This window comes from Ptychodera flava, chromosome 2 (assembly GCF_041260155.1).
Source record: "Ptychodera flava strain L36383 chromosome 2, AS_Pfla_20210202, whole genome shotgun sequence".
Classification (NCBI taxonomy): domain Eukaryota; kingdom Metazoa; phylum Hemichordata; class Enteropneusta; family Ptychoderidae; genus Ptychodera; species Ptychodera flava.
In genome coordinates, this window is record NC_091929.1 from 27,814,912 (window position 1) to 27,833,777 (window position 18,866).

General features: G+C 40.2%; 1 protein-coding gene across 1 annotated transcript in view; it reads right to left on the minus strand.

Annotated features, from left to right (window-relative positions):
* Positions 1 to 18,069, minus strand: part of LOC139118395 (uncharacterized) — a 39,288-nt gene extending 21,219 nt beyond the window's left edge. Inside the window, exon 1 of the mRNA XM_070681700.1 lies at positions 17,651 to 18,069. The gene's annotated coding sequence lies outside the window, so the exon portion shown is untranslated. The remainder of the gene's footprint in view (positions 1 to 17,650) is intronic.
* Between the last annotated feature and the right edge of the window lie 797 nt (positions 18,070 to 18,866).

Consider the following 18,866-nt stretch of genomic DNA (forward strand, 5'->3'; position numbering starts at 1 on the left):
TATATCAGGGCTCTGAAGATCGTCTTTGCGACTGCGCTGTTACGAATATGAGTACTAGGAATGCAGCAATATAGTTTTCTTGAATACTGAAGGAGAGGACGCGCACTCTATCAATGCACACCATAGACAGAACACTACAGAACAATTCTCTTTGAAGTTTCACATTTTTTCTCCATGTTTGAAATGGGATTAGTAACAAGAAAGACAACCTTGCGAGATTCAGTGTGTTACATCTGGCGGGTTGCCCGCCATTCGCGCGCAAATTCCAAGTTAGTATCGCTCTCGCAACCTTCGTGTAATTAGCCAATTCGAAAGAAACATTAACGTGTTACCATCACACTCTTGCGATGCTGGAAGATCGGAAACGTGCAGTTGTTTTATACAACGGTACTTCAAGTTCATTAATGTTCATATCTAGAACAGTCGGCATGGCAACAGTTCAAACCTTTTCTAAAACTATTGCCGACAGCCATCTTCGTATATTTTGAAATATCGATCACATGCAGTTATAACAATTAATAAGGGCACGGGAAATAAAATTTAATTTAATACAATAAATGACCGTACATCAACTTTCACACATACGGTGGCATCTTTACACGTACAATTGATGAGTTTATTTTAGCCATAGGCAGAAACTCTCACGGCTTCACTGAACATTTGCCTTGCGTTTTCTCTCAGCGCTAATAGAATAGATTCCGGTGTATTTCTACATCGGTGACTTCACAGGCACTTGTGTCTGAAACTCTTTTTTTTGTGAACATGGCGGCGCATATTTTTAGACCTTAAAATTGGAACAGCGCGGTATATTTGCGATTCGGGCCGGCGTTGAGTGATTACATATCACGTGACATGCGGCACGAAATCCAATAAGTAGTCTGACACGGATAGGAGTTGCAAAAGTCTTGGATACAAATCTTTCTGATCTTACAACGATACTTTCTTCATCGCTAGTATCTCTCTGCTGAGGCTATCGCGGTTTCCATGGCAACAAATATGACGCTTTCATAAATCGATGCGCCAAATGGCGCTTTGACATGTACAGAGTGAGTCGGGAAAGATAATGAAAATAATCACAGCGGAATAATACAGCAGTGAACAAACTCGGGTACCCATTGCAGGATAAAAATACTACGCATTCCAAGAAAACATGTCTAGTGTTATCGATGTGTGAAAAAAGTTAAAATGCATGAATGTGACTGACTCATAATGTATTTACGAATCTACATATGTCTTCGTCTGTCTTTCTATCTTTGTCTCTTTATCTCTCTCTGTGTCTCTGTCTGTCTCTGTCTGTCTGTCCTTGTCTCCCGCCCCGTCCCTTCCTCACTTCCTCTCCTCTCTCTCCCTCCCTCACTCTCCATTTCTCTCTCCTCCCCTCTCTGTCTTTGTCTGTCTGTCTGTCTGTCTGTCTGTCTGTCTGTCTGTCTGTCTCGCTCTCTCTCCTCTCTCTCTCTTCTCTCTCCTCTCTCTCTCTCTCTCTCTCTGTCTTTGGCTATCTCTGTCTGTCTATCTGTCTGTCTGTCTGTCTGTCTGTCTGTCTGTCTGTCTGTCTGTCTGTCTGTCTGTTTTCCATCCCCAGGTACATTCATATAGATACAATCTCTTCACAGGTTAACGTTACCAACGATAATCTTATAGCGATCACATCACCATTGTACTGTTCACATAGAAGCATTCATAATTTCAACGTGACCATATCTCATGCTGTATCTTTTTCAGTATTTGTATTATACCGAACCGTTGTCGGCAATGTTAAATCTAATCATGTTCATCGAAAGAAAATAAAGCTCACCCTAATAGCGTCTGCTCGTAGGCTTAAGAGTACTTGTTTTACATCTAAGTGCACATTATTAAAGAGATAACTCTCAAAAAGAGCACATTTTGTCATCAAATCAACGGGAAACAGATGATTCTACAACATTTTGCTTTCAAAAGTGCCGTATGGGGCGTCGGAAATGGGAAGCGCACCATTAAACCTCGATAAATACGCAGAAATTGGTTGATGGAGTTAAAATGTCGCGAGGCTGATAAGTACGTGTCCATAGAATGGGGAAGTCGTGTGTCGCGCGCGATTATTTTCCCGCCAAAATAAAGCAACAATCATAGTGTAGGTCACAAAGGTGTCGTTCTTTATTCTCATTGCATGGCGACACCGTTCTGCCGACGCACGTTCAACGGTGTGAGTTTCTGTTTTGTATGCGTTCAAGAAGCGATCGCTGAACGCTCTCCGATTAATTTGCATTAAACTTTCAGCGGGTAATTTGACATTCCATTCCGCGGCATCGTTATTGATGACTCCCAACAATGCGGCGGTATAGGCACTCGTCGAGTTAAGGTCTCCCCTCAATGTCTTTGCTGTCAGATACACCTACGGCGTTTCACAACATCGGATGCGAACATTATCTACAGCTCTCTTCTCTTAATTATTTTCTCGCGTTTTCTTGTTTAAAACCTGTTATCTTGTCCAATTTTTGACGCACATTCTGCCCCAAGAAAGTGATGCGGCGTCAAGGTGGACTGTTACTAGTTAAGGCCCTAGCTACCTTCTTTGGGAAGAAATGTTTGCACAAATGAAGAAGATTGTTCAAATCAGTCGTTCTTCTGTAAACTACATTGTTATTTGACGCTTTTATTGAATAAACAGCGAGTAATAATGGCAACTACCGCAACGACGACGACAAAACAACAACTATAGTCTGTGATTTGGTAGCCATGAACAACCGGTTTGGAAGATTTTAGTTTCATATTGATAGGTTAATATAATTGCAAACGGAAGATGTGACGATTTATCGTAATCAAGGTCTCTGAAAGACACAAACTCTAAACCGCCCGTATATATACTCGCTTTACATAGCAATTTCCTTTGAGATGCTTCTGAGGCAGCGTACCTTTATCAGCACACACATTCGTCTATGCTTCAGTTTTTCACAACCTGTTCAATCAACTATACTTATTAGACGTATCTTGCGACAGATGTCTTTTTGTGTCTACTATAAGCACGATAATATTTTTAAATATTAACCTTGAAGTAAAAAAGAGAGATTATATCAATGAAATATTTCAGCTTCAAGTTGTGCATTATCTTTGCATATTTTATCTAAATATCTAATGACCCGGTATAAAAAGCCTAAGATGTGATTACGTAACCTAGACACACTTTAGGTTAACTGCAGTGTGGTCAAATTGCATGTACTAGTCCATAAAACTCAGACTGGATAATCCATGCGATTTGTTGCTTTATGAAAAGTAAAATAAGAATGGATATAGTTATTTCCAAGGATTAAACGTTGGCTGTCTTTAACTATTAGTAGTCTGTATTGATATATACGTGTTGACTTCCTAAATGCCATATTTACAAAGCTCTTCAATTCGGTGCCAAAACCCTCTGTGTGATACAGTTGTAGCTTCAGCAAAAATCTACAGTTGTAGCTTCAGCAAAAATCTTCCAACTTTCAGTTGTAATTGTTACTGAAAACAGCCACATTGCAGATCAAGTGCAATCAACTGTTCAGCTATCGGTCCAGAGAGTTGCCCCATGCTCGTTTACTGTAGTTAATCAACGAGTCGGTGATTTTTAAATGTGTGGTGATACCCAAACTAATCGTTTACATTGTACATACAATGTATCTATCTCACAAACAGAGTTTTGGCGCCTAATTGAAACCCACTTTTTCATGCGACTAGACAAGTCACTTTATTGAGTGGTGTATTGTTTGTTAGCAAACTGAAGATGACATACATTTCGAGAGGAGTATATTTTTAAGTATCTAAAATGATTCTGTTGGACAGCAATGCTGCTGTAAGTAGCTTAACGCAATCACGATTGGAATAGCCAAAGAATGAGATTCGTGCAAAATTTCGCTCTACACTCTTATCAAGCTATACATACCATTATTTGTAAATGTACGCTTTATGGAGCAACGTCACACTTATCTTGCAAAAGTCACGATTTATTTTTATTTCGGGACAGAGAAGACACCACTGATATTTCGTTAATCTGAGAAAGCTTTTGGTGCCAGTAGAAAGATACCTTATATCACTTGAGATAGTAATACCAAGCCTGACTAAACCTAATCTACAAGAAAACTCAATCTAGCACTTTACCGAATTCTCCATCTTGGAGGAGACAGGTAGGGCAGGCTACAATTAATTTATGCCACACGAAGACTGAATCTCGCCAAGTTAGATTTCAAACGCCATCTCTAGCACTATTCTTTGTATTTCTAATTTCAAACCCCTTATCGTTTTTCTAATACAGCACTCCTCTGTATATATTGTTTGATAAGTATCTACATACATTGTTAAAGCGTCATTGGAGTTCGTAAAATATTTTGTTCGGCTCAGTTTGATGCCAAAAGCCATTATTTGACCCTAAAATTTGTAAATGTATGATTTCGAAATTTTACATTAAAGCACAGTTTCAACACTCGAATTCGACGTTTCGCGAGCGTTTCAGATTTGGAACGGGTTTGTTCCGAACTTGAAGTTATACAGTCACTTGTAATCTAAAAATGCCCATATATGGTCAAAGGGGCGTCCCTTGGTATTCAAAATGCCCATGCGAGGGCGCTGTTTTTAAGAAGCGGCCACCCGCTTAAAATCTGTGATTGGTTAGATTTTCTCTTTCCATTGTAACTATGGCAAAATTAGAACAAGTAATAGTATACCTTTAAGTATACCTTAAGGTATACCTTAAGGTATACTTAAAGGTATACTTAGTATACCTTAGTATACCCTAACGTGCGTGCTGATGGACTTTCAAGGGAGCTCGCAAGAAGCAACGCGCCACGCGTCACCTCACACTCACTGTGTTCAGGACGAGGCCATACTCCCTAGCTCTGACTTTTAGTGCACAATTAGTGAATGTTCAGTTTTTAGCTCGCCATATTATTTCTTAGCGATCATGTTCAAAACTTCTCACAAAAGACAAGGTTTTTATCTATTTCGCAAGAGTCTCATGTCAACTCTAGGGTTCAAAATAATATGTTGAAAAGATATTACAACAAAACAATTCAAATAAATTATTTAAGAATTCATGTAGCATTTCAGTGTATTCAGTAAGTTTTGAAATGTTCCTTCTTTAAAAACATTTCAACACATTAACCTTCATGTAACTAACGTTTCTTGTTCAAGGGAAGTTGTTATCAAACATTCACTGTCGGATATCTACTCGTCCAAACTGACGTTTAAAGGAGGGGTCCCTTACGTCACAACGAAATGCTAATTTGACATGTTTTATGAAATGATGGTATCTAGACTTTTAATGCGAGTCGTTATTGATATCTTCTTTGAAATCTGCCTTACAACGCCCCAATAATCGCCAACATCTTACTCTTGTTAGAACGACTGACCAAATTAAATAGAATTATTGCCCTGTCTCAGAGCAGAAGTAAATTTAATGAAATTTAACGGATTCATTTAGCGTAAGCAACGTCCGCCATAGTACCCTTTTAACGTATATATACAGCCCAGTGAAAAAATAAATTTGCGTCCTTTTAGCATTTTCAAATAAAATATTAACCAGCAATGAAATAAAAGTAAAATAACCTGAACCAATGTGTATTTAAAATATAGTTGCTTTGCGAAACTGAGTTTAATTCCACATAAATTTAAAGAGAAGCACGTTACTTTACGAGAATACTGTGGAACCAAGAAGAAGAGAATCCCCGAGGATACGAATTTTTTTACTAGGAACTCTTAAATTTGACATTTCTTCAAGGAAGCGCCTTGTTTATAGTTTTGGATTTTTATTGTCGTTTAATTTTACGGTATAGGGTATACAAATATACCCAAGGGATGGCCTTAAATGACGCACGTTAGTGCTCACTCATCGTGTAAATCGATGAACTGCTTCCGAGCGAGGGAAATTTTAACTCTTTTCAAGTGTGTGATATTTTCCCGAGTGTCTGTGTGAAAACCTGTGTGTGTGCGATATTGTGACCGAATTTTGTAAGAGCTGCTAAGTCCAAAAGGATCTTCCGCGAAAGAGGTTAGACTTGCAACAATATACGTATGCAGCAAAATTAGAAATATTAGATTGACGTAATGTGTAGTATAGTGACGTCGAAGAATTATTTAAAAACATATACAGCAAAGGTATATTCATAAATGTATAACGGAACTAGAATTGACTTGCCAACAATACAATGCAGTCTACACATGTACAGGCTGAGTTGATAAACCGAACACTGTATATCTCAACACGCTTTGAGGAGTAGAACAATAAAGTAATTGACATTAGGAATAAAACTAGAGAAAAAAGTCATGAAAAGTTTTAACTGCTAGCACTCAAAATAAATCACAGTTGGAAAAAAATCATTGCATTTTTGTAAGCAAAACGTACTTTTATCATAGTGGCAGCGAATAATGTAGCCATTGACAGGCTTTTTATTACTTGCAAGATTGCATTAGCTGATGAAAAATGAACCGACGCCTCTTGCACGTTTGAGACGATGGCCCTGGAATGTGTTTATCGACCACAGCAACAAGACTTCATCGTTCAGCGAATCACTGATACATCGTCCGTTGCAAACAGGTTTTCCAGCTGTGTAGATTTAAAATTTGTATCGAAAAATGTCCATTGTGTGTTGTAAGTACGTCAAACAGCCATAATCTCTGTACCTTTTAATATAGACCGAATTAAAAACCCCTCGCATGGACAAAGTGCGGGCCACCCGGTTAATTTCCCCCGCCCCGTATTTAAGTACTGCTAATTTTGTACATTGACCTATATGAGCACGTTTTGACAGAAGATTTTGACATTCCATTACCCTCGTTCCAGGATATATCGATCGTTCTGCTGAAATGTAATAAAGTGCATTTTAAGTGGCACTGTGCAGAATATAAAAAGTCGCTTCAAAAATTATCGATTAGGTGACGCGTGCCATGTCCACAGCCAAAACGTGTTAAGACGCAGCTTAAGTGAAGACAAATTGGTTTTTCAGAGGATCTTCTGAAGCTTTGTACAACAACTGGACACCCTAGGGAATGTGATGATTTGTAAATTTGTTCAGTTTGGGCCCAGTGTCCGTCAGTCATGCCAATTTGCTTTTTTGTGGCATCGACACTTAGATGTGTTTTCCAACTTTGGATGTATACGTCGTAATATTCAAATCGCGAGAAACAAGATGGCGGTAAGTTCTGAGTAAGCAAAATCCTCGCATGATCCTCAGTCCCCTCCACCCCCCTCCCCCCACCCAGGAGGGGCTGTGGATGATCTTAACACATGATAGCATCATATTCATGACCATTGTCGCCAAAACTCTAAACTAAAAGGACAATATCATCTTATGAAGATCGCGAATCAAGCGACAAGAGCAAACTGTCTGCCAGTGTTGCTAAGTACTATAAGATAAAACAGTAGAACCGTTTTAGCGATTAGGCTTGAAAGTAGGGGCGGCAATTTCGGTCACTCGCTTTTGGTTTCATGTTTGGGTAACAATGCCTTAGGCAGAGCAACTTGACCGGTTTATGAAAATATTATCTCAACGAAATCTTATCAAAAGGATGCAAAGAAGTTTCGTAAAATGAAGGATTGGGCAGGCGTTCTTGTTCATCTCCAAACTTAAGACTGCAATGAACCTGTGTTCTTTCATGTGGCAAAGAACACGTGATGATGTTGGTTATCTGCACCAAACAGTTTTAGTCCCTCAAAGTTTAGCTTATACAGGATAGAAAACTTAAGATGAGGACAGAATATCTGTACATCCTGTCTTACAGCAATGGAGCAACATTAACGGCTGATAAGGTCTTTCACCGTCAGTGTATTCTTGCAACCTCGAGGTGTTTTCCGTCTGCCTGATTAAAATGCCAAGTTAGAAGGTTCGACCATGCTTTATGGTGAGAGAATGAAATCTTTGTTATACTGCCGAAATGAATTTTAGCACGGATTTTTAATTAACACATAAAAGACAAAACTGTTAGCGATGAATATAGATAAGATGGAATTAAAGTGCTTCTGCGATTTAGAAAACACCTTTTAAACATATTCCAGAAAGGAGCATGCGCCTTTCCTATCTTCCTGAACGACAGATTTACGGAATTTGTTATAAAAATGAGCAACGCAGTAGCTAGTACTGCTGGTTCGAGAGAGCAAAATAAATATGTATAGTTTTTTCATCACTGAGTAAGCGAGGATATTGGCGGCCATTTTGAATTTCAAGTACTTGGTAATGAAAAAGTGATTTGGATCGCTAATCCAGCCATTTGCGCCATGACACCATTGTTGATTACATTTTCTTGGATATGAAGGAGGAAATAAAAGATAAAAATGTCAGGAATTAAGACAAGTAAGATGTAGGTATTACATCTTAACACCTGCAAGCAAGGTTCAGCGCAAAGCCCCTGTATGGTTGAGAAAAAGAATTTCACACATATTACAAACAATCCTTTTACCCACAGGCTATTAGAGGTTTTTGATAAAACGTTGCATGGCAGAAAACGTTGATCTAATCGTGATATTTAAGTCACCTTGCTTTGCTATGACGGAAATGTCGGATAATCCAGCTTTTAAGAGCGTTTGTGTCCGGAAACGGTTACAATATGGCTCTATTCACCTCGCGAAGATATCACAGTCAAAACCGCTCGGCCAAATCCCCACCCTTAAAAAGAGTGGTTCAATAACCGAGCTAGGCTGTTACAATTTTTCTGACTGCGACCCCCTTCCCCCTCCCCACACGTTGCAGAGTTCGTGAAGAACCCGCACACGTATATTCGCTATCATACATCGCAGACAAACTTAATCAAAGCAATGAATACATCGCTGAGCTAGGCTTCAGGCAGGCTCGGGGACAATTCTGTCCACCAGCAGACTATCAACCCTGTAGAATATTCAGATTCGAACTCATGACACCTAGTCACGTATCGGAGACATCAGCACTGCTGTCAAAACCACCCGTGTAAATCCCTTTAACGTATGCCGTTCTCTCGTTTGGGCTCTATATGTAGTTTATTTTCATCCAAAGTAAAGACATTTGTAGTTGGCTGATCCAGATACTGCAGTGACAAGACTCATGTATAAAAAAAGGATTTTAGCGAATTTTCCAAGTATCATCTTTTTTTGAAAATAATTGTGTCACCATCAACATCGCAGTATGCTTATGGTAGCTTGGAACTCATATCTTGCATCTTGCACGTGCTCTCTGGTGACCGACGCCAAACTTTCTGCCAGTGAAAGAGGCAGATTCGCATGGCCTTTTTCTTTTAATTTTTCACTGTTGACCTTTACAAGAAAAAAGGGGGAAACATCATAATCATAAAACGAACGATGAAGGCTGTTTTCAAGATAGGGCGAGAAAATGTACATCTTGCGTGTAAGTTGAATTCAGATTGTAGAACACAACCATGAAGATTATCACATTAGTAGGAGCTATACTACATTCTAAAGCCCAAAATGTTGTCGGGGTCGCGTTTCATTATAAAAGAATCAGCTGTTATCCTGTATATAGTGCACGATTTCAGGCCGATTAATAATTTCCGTTGAAATTGAGTCATATCGTTTGACTGGCAGACTCAATAAAGGTTCATTAATAAAATTTACATAAATGAATACATTAATTCAGGAAATCGAGGATTAGATGGCGGTCAGACGATTTCCGTTTCGAAGAACGTGACTGATACTGTGAAAAAGAGCGGGAAATGAACTCTGGAGGCGGAGGGCGAAAGATGGACGGCGCCTTAGAACTGTGCGAACCGCTGTGAATGAAATCAATGTTGGCCGTCCTGTGAATCACCGAGACTAAAATTAGATCACGGGAAACCCAAGAGGCAAGTGATTCTCACCAAAGTCACAATCAGTCTTAACGCTGGTATATGGGTTAGCACAACCGAACGAACGATTCTGCAAGATTGCACTTCACCCTGGACACTACTACATATTCAATTCCCGCTCTGCAGCACTTGATTTCAATGTGGTCTGAGGAGCGAGGAGACTTGACATCGGCATCGGAATCCGATTGAGTCTAAATTTTCTCGGTTTTTTTTTCTCCGTTGAACTAAATATTACCTCGCTATGATGTACATGTAAGCTTATATGCAAGGTGGAACGATTAAAATGACTTTTACTCGGTCATCGCTGAAAAATATAGCCGGGTAGGTCGTCCCAGTGTGAAGATGTTTTGATTTTTATTTTCAGTGTGAGAGATGCGCTTTGGCATTGCTGTTTGTGATGTGTAATTATCTCTGAAAAAAGTTTCACATTTTATTCAATAGCTGAGGCAAAATAAGCGCTTGGAAACGGGATTGATGTAAGCATTAACGCACTAGGATGACAGATAGGTCAAAGTGCAAGGTCAAAACACTCACTTGACTAGAGACAATTACATTCATTGTTACCTTCAATTTCAGATAAATGTATGGAATTGTTGATTTTACATTTCGTCGTAAATACCAGTAAGTGTTGAGATTATATTGACTCGTGAACGAATTATTAAATAACTCTCGATAATGGCAAAGCAAGGGCGTCAATCTAGTCATTGCATAATCAGTATGATCGCAAAGCGCGCACTCATAAAAGCCCCTCAAACGTGTCTCATATGAGCGATTTGATTGCATTCCGTACAAGTTAGACTTATTCCACCAGACAGTATGATATCAAACAGGTCGGATAATCAGTATCATTCAAGATTGAAAATATACAAGGCCCGAAAGATACATAAAAATAAAAAAATGTTTATTTTGAACCATTGCTTAGTAGTCGTCCAACAGTTGCTTACTAATTCATTCATCGCATGAGATATTCTCTAGATATTAAGCGATATGAACAACGCTTATATGAACGGCACCTTATACACGTACGCCATTATTAAAAAAGTATACTACACATTCATATCTTAAAAAGTTGTTGGAAATTGTTGCCAAATTAGGCGAAGTAAAGAACGTTTCTAAATGAATGCAGGTGGCGTCATTTCTATCGCATGAAACGTTTTTCTTATCACCCAATAAGTACGTTGTAATTCCAGGCTATTTTGAAATTCACTGTAATATCAAGAATCATCTACTGTGTGTTTCTTAAAGTTACATATTTGGTGGAGATTGTAATCGAAGTCATTCTGGAAGACAAACTCTCCATCGTCACCTCGTACAAACTTGAAATGCTAAAGTGTTGTGTAATGAGTTCAACGGCCTTCGCTTTTACATATTCACCACTTGTTGCAAAGCAATATAAACAGCGCCATCACGAGGTCATGCCTTGCCAGACGGAGAGGTTGTTGACAGGAATGTTTTTCTTGCTAACGAAGTCTCGCCTCCAGGTTTCCGGTGATGATGTTTCATATTGAGGTTGTAAATTTTCGAAAATGAGGAGACTTCTTCTTTAATCGACGACTGAACTTTCTAAGTGAGGCAATTGCGTTTCTAAGACAGGACACGAGTTACCATGTCGCCAGATGTTTTACAACAAAATCCAGAAATACTCCATCTGTCTCGCATGAAGTTATACGACGCGTAGTATGAAAGCACAGACTCGTTGACACACACGTTATGGTGAGGTGAATTTCCAGTTCAGATGTGTTTTATCGCGCGTATGAGTTGTTTTGGATGTACAAAAATCAAAGTTTTAATGTCTTGTCTACAGAAACAAAAATTAGACCATTCTTCGTCTAATACATATTTCAAAGCCGACTGGTTCTACTCGTGCGATCAAAATGCAGTTATCATTATTTTACATATTTCGAATTGGCACAGCACTAGTGACAAATAATGTACAAAGTACTTAAACAACAAACTCAAAGTCGTTTTCAGAAAAGTAGTTTTTCATCTCTCTTCGATATAAATAACCATTGGAGGGTGAAATGCGTGACAATTTGTGACAAATATGCAAATAATGCGACGAAAGCTGCGCTAGTTTGAAGTGCAATAGATCTCTCGTAGTTCAATAAACGAATGAATGATTAATCTGCATATGGAGCTTGATAAAACCCCTTTAGTTAATAACTAATCAACCTAATAGGCAGAGCTCGTAAATTGTCTACAATTTGTAACATCCTGTTCAGAGTCCCCCCAGGAAAAGTTTTATTAATTTGGCCGTTGAAGCCCCACCGAGGTCGAAAGATGTGTTCACTGATGATTTCAAAATCTGATAGCGACTGATAGAGCTTTTCCTTAACACCTCATCTTAGAAATCAATATCCTGGCTATCTAACATATTTCCACTTTTTCCTCTAGGAACTCAGATATGAAACAGATATGAAGTCCGACGCTGTGCTTCAGTCGATCGAGAAATCTAATCACGAAGACATTAAGGCATCGCAGGTCTGCATTGATCACGTGACAAGAGGCAGCATTTTTGACATTTTCGCCATCATGGATTCGATATTTTTCGGCTAACTTCAGAGGATTACGCTGATCACGTGAACAAGGCAAAAAAGTTTTAAGTGTTGAGTTTCATGAATCATCGGTGAATGGAAACGGTTGAACCTCGCTGTCGGGGCAAAAACAAAGTATTAAGGCTGACGTGTATCGCATTTAGTAAAAGCGTTCATGAATTGCAGTGCAAAAGATAGCTTGGAGATGACGTTTGGCATTATGCAAGAGATTTGAGCTAAGATAAGGTGCGAAATGCTCGATAACCACTCTTTTTTCAAGTATTCAAGTTTTGAATGTAGAACTGAGATATAAAACAGCCGGTGCAACGTGGTGTAAAACGAAGGATCCACATATCTGTAACACCTCTCTCTCTCTCTCTCTCTCTCTCTCTCTCTCTCTCTCTCTCTCTCTCTCTCTCTCTCTCTCTCTCTCTCTCCTCTATAATAATATATATATATATATATATATATATATATATATATATATATTTGTGTGTGTATTCGTGTTTCTCTACATACTATCTTGATCTATTTGTTCTGCTGTAAACAAAATATTTCAATCTAGCATATGAGGAGAGAGAGAGAGAGAGAGAGAGAGAGAGAGAGAGAGAGAGAGAGAGAGAGAGAGAGAGAGAGAGAGAGAGAGAGAGAGAGAGAGAGAGATGCCAAAGTGTATATGAGGCCGTGCATGTAATAAACTGCGGACTGAGATAAATTTAGGATACACTCTGTAGATCATAGACTTGCGTGTTGTATCATCGAGTGTACGATCTTATTAGGGACGCAGAGTGTGCCACAGATATCGAGATTGCTTTTCTTAGTTGGCGGTTTCGCAAACCTGACGAAAATTGCGTGATTTTGAGCAAAGTGGGGCAATCTTGAGAACCGAAGCATGTGTTCGACGGCCGTAAGTAGCGTCGTATGTGGCGTGTCGAATGATGTTTTCACAGGATTGTCTTTTGATTGTGGGCCGTAACGTGAGAATTTTTAAATAAAAAAGCAGCAATTTATTGGTGGAGTGTAATGAAATCTCGCAATGCAACGACGAAGGCGAGAGAAACGTGTGGTTCTGCGGGTCTTTGGTAATGAAAAAACACTTGAAACGCGAGATTCACGCAATTTCGATGGATTCTGCCATCGCTCGCAGTTGCCTGATGATTGCTTTGGGCCACCTGTTTGTGAACGAAACAAAATGTTGCTTCGTCTCATACTATCTAGTATCAAGCTTAAAGGGAGAGTTTATGGCTCTCAAATATGTCAATAGAGTTCTGTCTCAACTCCGGTGGCAGTAGATTGTGTTGTACCACATCGGCCTGTCCGCCTCTCAGGCTGTTGTAACTAAGTGACAGTCTGTACAACGCACGGTTGTCAACCTTCCGGTGTCCACATGTACGATATGTCACCGAGCAGTCACTTTTCTTTAGTGGAAAGATACTATGACCGTTTTGTTTTCCAAAATTACTGTTAATCAGTTTTATGCCCATGGCTGTCTTCCTCTCTCCTTCTCTATCGTCTGTATGACTGTATGTGTCCATCCATGTCTATCGGTCTCACTGTGTGTGTTCATGTAGCTATATCTCTGTCTGTCTGTCTGTCTGTCTGTCTGTCTGTCTGTCTGTCTCTGTCTGTCTGTCTGTCTGTCTGTCTGTCTGTCTGTCTGTCTGTCTGTCTGTCTGTCTGTCTCTCTCTCTCTCTCTCTCTCTCTCTCTCTCTCTCTCTCTCTCTCTCTCTCTCTCTCTCTCTCCTCTCTCTCTCTCTCTCTCTCTCCTAAACGACATCACCATTTTGGTGAGATCTTGCGGACAAACAGTGCGATTAAATACACCAAGTTACCGACCTCGAAGCTGTTTGACCTACTCATGACTATTTTTCACGACCTCGACAACGACGTGAAAAAGAATAGGGGAACTATGCCGTACAATTTATCTGCGTGTAAGGAAAAAATAGAGAGATGGGACAAAAAAGGGATGCACGAAGACTTAGTTGATTTTTTTTACTGCATCAAAACGGTGAAAATCAATGAGTTAACTGGCAAAATGGACAGAGGGTTACGTTTCTTGTCATTACATGGTATTCTCACTTATCGCGCTATCCATATTGAAGCCATTTGTCGATGTTTGGTTTTACTCAAAGGAAGTTGCACTTTAGGCTTTTTTGAAAGAAAATTCAAAGGAATTAACCTTTGGTCAGATTAAGGAACGCAAAGAAATCCCTAACACACTCCTGTGAGACAGTGTGCCTTTTTCGCTATCTGTTAAGGCACCCCTGACGTGACAACGTGAGAAAGAGACGCGCTTTTCGGTTAGCGTGATCTCTCAAGTTTTATTGTACCGGAGAAGTTGTACTTTATTCAGTGGAATCTAATGCTTACCAATTTATTTACCGCATCGCAAAGTGCATTATTTGGTGATTCCTATAGGAAATTTAGGCGTGGAGTGTGACTAGTTGTAGTAACGTAAAAAGGACAGGAAATTCAATTTATGCAATATATTATTTCCAGTGATCAGACTGTCGATCTTGTTTGCACAGTCTACTCGGCGTAAAGGGCTGTATTCTGCAATGGGGTACACCTGTTGCTCTACATGCACACTTTTTAAACACTTTGAACTCGAACCTTATCGAGTCGCGTTATTCTGGGAAATTTTAGGAAGGCTGTGAAAAGCTAAATGATTATTCGAAGAATTAGCGCGCCTTGAAAATTCACAACAACGATAAGTGAAAATTAAGGCTGAAGGAAACCTTGCATTTCTGCGAGTCATTTAATCTTTTGGCGTCTTTTGTTTGACTTCGCTTTGCTGACCGCAGCGCAGATTGTACGTCATTGCTTTTCAATTAGACGAACCCGTGGCAGAGTTTAATGCTGGCATCAACGACCGGTAAACACCCGGGGAACCAATCCAGTACGCGCGTTTAATCGCAGCGCGTTGAATCCATAGAGTGCACGGGTAACGCTATACACCCCAATGTCCAAATCAAGCAGGTTGTCACTTGCCTTGGCCAATTTACGCAACTGACCGGGTCAACGCTCACGCGCCCCGTGACGGCGAGCGCTTGAGGAATTGTTGAGAGTCGGAGAGATTATGAATTTCTTCGATACAATCTGAGCAAGATAGAGAAAAAAAATCGGTTTTATGATTCATTATAAAGGGGATGCTCGCAAACTTGAGTTTTATTGTTCATCTGAAGACATTCATCTCAGAAAGTGTTCTATGATCCATGGGCATGTCGATAGTGAGATAAATAGAGTGTGTGACAGGTGGACGGGACGGTGTAAGGCTACCGACTGTGTCGGCACGCTTTCTTCCTTTGACCGGGGTCGAATGACTGAAATCCCGCTGCAGGAACATTCACAACTGCGGTTGATGTCATGCTATACCATTGAAGCCGAAACTCCGTCAGTTACGGTGGCGGGCAGGAAATTTGAACGACTCCGCGCACATGGGAACTGTCCGCGACATTCTCCTAGCCTGATTGTTCACGTCAGAATCAATCTTCGCCGCTGTTATTAACTCTACGAAATTAAATTTCTCGAATGTAATTTTGATATTTGACTAACCGTTCGCAACTGTCGACACTTTTATCGATCTTCCCTCCTGGAGGCTTCGTAGAACATCGGCAAATGCCGAAGTGACACCTAATTTCCAGGAGAAAATTCTGCGTTTGGTTTTACACTGTCGCTCAGCCAACGAATTTCCCAATCTTTGTACGCGACGAATGCAAAGAGAAACGACAACTAACGGGCAAACAAACTATGCGAATACTAGAAAGACCTTTAAATGAAGGATTTCTATCTGACCCTGTCTTCGCGCTCAGCATTAAACGATTTTCACAGCAATTGAAGGTTTACATTCTGCGCATTGCTCTCATAATAAAAAGTAACTCATAAATTTAAAAATACGGGGATTAAAAAGCCATTTTGCTACCATCTAAGGCTATTTAGTAAATTTTCGTTGTGTTTCGTCCCTTGAAATAAACAAGCGTCGATGAAATGACATATTTCGTCCCTGACAACGACATCCAGCCTGCGCGTTCCTGCTTCGCTTCCTGTTAATGTGTGAAGGAGGGCGTTTTTCCAAAATAGGTTGAATTTCCTCCGCATTACTACACACACTCGATATACTATAGATCATTTCCCGTGATTAAAAAGGGCCTCCGTCGAGAAGTATCGCATATTGTAGAGACGCTGTACTGAACCGTTGATCTCTAATCGATGAAATTGAACTTTAATTGTTTGGATATTAAGGTTGTCAAAAATGCATGTGCACTCAGTCTATGAAAAAGACAGTCAGCACTCTTCGGCTTCGATACAACCACATCGAGGTTATAATCGATTTCTATACATAAATAGCGTAACAGTAAGAAATTTCTTTTATCAAATCCTCAACCGAAAAATGTCTTAATTGCATTAGACGCTCTTTTTATAGAATACGACAGCAATAAGTGTCATCTGTTTCTTCAAGTCCGCAATGTTCTCTATAGAACCATTTTTTCTTGATTTACAATTTCTTATCGTCTTGTGTTTGATTTCTTAAGGAGTGTTTGCTAACACACAGAGGCGTCTTTGCTAGAGTGTTATTCCAACTTAACGTTTAGAGTTGAAACCAGTCGTTTTTGACTGTCAACTTCAAGCTCAATATAGCAAAGGCAAGGGAGCCCCTACCTGTACATGCACGTAGCGTGTCTTGTTTGTAGCGTGGCGTCGCGAAGAGACCGCAAAAGCGCACGAAGGAGATGATACAACTATGCCAGTACACAACAAGAATGGAGTGTATTTTTCATCAACGACTGAGATGGGAAGACAAAAAAAACCCCCAGCAGATACATTTAAAATGACAACGCGCAAGCGTCAAATCACAGTCCATCGTGTTCTGGAAACTATCTGTGCTATTTCGAGGGAACCGTAGCAATAAATAGCGACAGTTATGCAGTTTCGTGAGAAGGGACTTATGAACTTTAACAGGAAGAACCGAAAAAAGATCGTACATAATTTAACATTTACATTTTCACTATAAGATATTTCCAGTGCTGGGTTTTAAATGCCAACAACATTGCGTCGCTAGAGAAACGACTTCGTCCGGCTCAGCCCTAAGCCTTTCTATTTTATGCAAAAATTGTTTCTAGGGCGAGAAAAGCTCTTGCGGTATTATTTTGATACTTTAAGCTCCAAGGTAAAGGATTATATCATAATTCCATAAAAATGAGGATGACATATTTGTGAGGCGGAAAAGTAAAGTTATGGTATTTGTATTCTACGAGTTGTAAATCAAATACTGAAAACCATTCAGAGAAAAAAAGAAGAAGTTTAAAACAGATGAATATCAATCAAAATTAAACAATGCAGTTACCTGTTCATCGGCGAGTGCTTGATTAACGAGGAAAAAGGAGATTCCCAGCACGATTGCAAAGATGGTCATCGACTTCATATCGCCGTCGTCCCCTGTCTTGTCGCTCCGCAGAGTGATCGCAGCAAGGGGTACCGGGGGAAAAGTGGAGTGTACACGGCACCTTGTGGTTATTTCTGCCCGGGAAGAGCTTTCTCGACCGCCGTGCTTTCGTCGCCCCTTGTCCTCTTTAGGTGGCTTGGTGCTTCGGTAAGAACGCTCAAAGAATCAGTTTGTCTCTGTCGCTCTTTCTCTCTGTAAGCTGGCGCCCGTCTCTGCGCGTGTGTGCATTAGCGGCAAAAGAAACTTGGATTTATATAGGCCGAATCAAGGTGGGGTGGTGCTATCGGAATAGCCCTGCGACACACTTCGAATAAAGAAACGTCATGGTTGCCGCGGGATACGACGTGGCTAGGTCTGTTGCCAGGACGACGGCTCCGCGGAGGCCATTTAGTATAACCCACAAAAAGATGCGCGCAGACTCCCCAGCCGTTGACGCACACATTTAAAATCACTGCAACATCGGTAACAAGGAGAACGCAACAAAGCTGTTCAATGGCAGTTAACACCTTTTCATGTTAACCGCGAAAAAAAAACAGCTAAGAAGACCATTTTTTGCCCGTCTTCATTTTCTTTTTTCAAGTTTTCTGGTTTGATAGGCTCTCTTAAACTGACCGTTGAAGTATGCGCGAATTAATCATGAGGTATTCATGCCACCGGCTGATTTGTTTCTTTAGGCGAAAGACCCGTCAGGTATTTTTTGTGAGTAAAATGTGCCGTCCGGCGACTCGTCATACGGTTACACTACCGATTTGCATAGAATCCTGTATCGTCACATCAGTGAAGGGTCTTGAGCAATACGGCTACCTAAAGTTGTCGAAATAAAATGAAAGTTCCCGCAGTTATTGATAATGCGTGGAACCTATTGGCGTGACCCGGCCACACAGCGGTGTTCTCGGCCTATGACTGTCACCAGCCGTCGAATGAACAGGCCTTGTGCGGCAATCTCAGCGTTTGAATGAATACTGCAGTCGCACCGATAGTAACTTCAAATCAGCTTTCTTGAACAGTAATACCGCCATGCTAGTACTCGCAAAGAAAAAATTCTGAAGTTGTTGGAGAATGACTCAGCTGGGATAAGAGACAGGGTTGCATCGATATAGAGAGTATAATTGTACAG